General features: G+C 41.9%; 1 protein-coding gene across 1 annotated transcript in view; it reads left to right on the forward strand.

Annotated features, from left to right (window-relative positions):
* whr1 (winged helix repair factor 1) overlaps nt 1–1,400 on the forward strand; it is a 5,181-nt gene that overhangs the window by 2,310 nt on the left and 1,471 nt on the right. The window lies entirely within an intron of this gene.

A 1,400-nucleotide genomic window follows, 5' to 3' on the forward strand; every position in this document is an offset into this window, starting at 1 on the left:
TATTGCCCCCCATATGTGAAATAGGTTGATTTCAGGCACAGTTTCAGAAGTTGACACAGTTGTTCTGTGGAAAGTGTGGTTCTGCTGCTGAGAGTGGTGTCTGATTTTAGTCTTACACAGACCACCTCCACCGCCTTATCAACAGGAACGCACGTAAAGAGTGATGTGACATCAAAGGAGACCATAGTTTCATCCGCCTCCATGATGACATCCCTCAGCTTGTTGACAAAGTCCATAGTGTTCTGTATGTGATGTTCTGAGCTGCCAACTAAWGYACCAAGTARWGACGRRAGATATTTYGAAACATTGTAAGTGACAGAGTTGATCATGCTYACAATGGGTCTTACCGGTACATCCTGTTTGTGAATTTTGGGTAAACCATACAGACTAGGAGTGGCCTCACCTGGGTACAGTGTGTGGTACAGAATGSGGTTAATAGCCTTGTCCTGCTTTAACTTTTTCAGGCACTCTATCAACTTCTTCTTGTATCCACTTCCTGGATCTCTTTTCAGCGACTCGTATGTGGTCATGTCATTAAGGAGTGTCATAACCTTCTCATGGTAGTCTTTCTGGTTCAAAATCACTGTGCACCTTCCTTTGTCTGCTGGGAGGATGATGATGTTCTTGTCCTTGCTGAGGGTGGTGAGAGCGTCTCTCTCTTCTCTGCTGATATTAGAAGGTGGTGATTTGGCGTTGTTGAGGCAGGCTGAAACTTTGTTCCTAAGTTGTTCTGCTTCAAATTCTGGGATTTTGTTGTTGCGAGTGGCTGATTCTGTGGCTGTGATCATCTCAACCAGAGGAATTATTCTTGGTGCGACGGCAAAGTTCAGTCCTCTGGACAGGATTTCGGTTTCTGGCTGGGTGAGTTCTTTGTCAGATAAATTCTTCACCCACTTCTGTCCCCCTGGCATTTGCTTGTGCTCCRGTGTGTTGTTCCTCCTTCAGTGAGTTGTTGGAATTACAGTAAAGTGAACTTCTTTTGTTGTCGGGTCTTGGACCTGATATGCTGAGCTAAACCTGCCTTTTCTGTAAAATCCATAACCTGTTGGAATGTGGTCTGATCTAGATGTTTTGTTAATTCTTGTCGYATGTGTTCCTCTTTGGCTTCTATAGCTTCAGTGGTAAAGTTTTTTCTGTCTTACTCGTTGTTCGAAAGCTGGGTCTGTGCCCTCTGTAGGATCTTTATTGACCGTGGTCTGCCAACAGATGATTTAAGTTGAAGGCTTCTAGGAAAGACATTTAAACAAAAATGTTGTCTTAAGAAAAAAATGAAATCTCTACATCAGGTCAGGAGTATATATATACAGGTGCTGGTCATAAAATTAGAATATCATGAAAAAGTAGATTTATTTCAGTAATTCCATTTAAAAAGTGAAACTTGTATATTATATTCATACATT

This window comes from Austrofundulus limnaeus, unplaced genomic scaffold (genome assembly GCF_001266775.1).
Source record: "Austrofundulus limnaeus strain Quisiro unplaced genomic scaffold, Austrofundulus_limnaeus-1.0 Scaffold65, whole genome shotgun sequence".
Classification (NCBI taxonomy): Eukaryota; Metazoa; Chordata; class Actinopteri; order Cyprinodontiformes; family Rivulidae; genus Austrofundulus; species Austrofundulus limnaeus.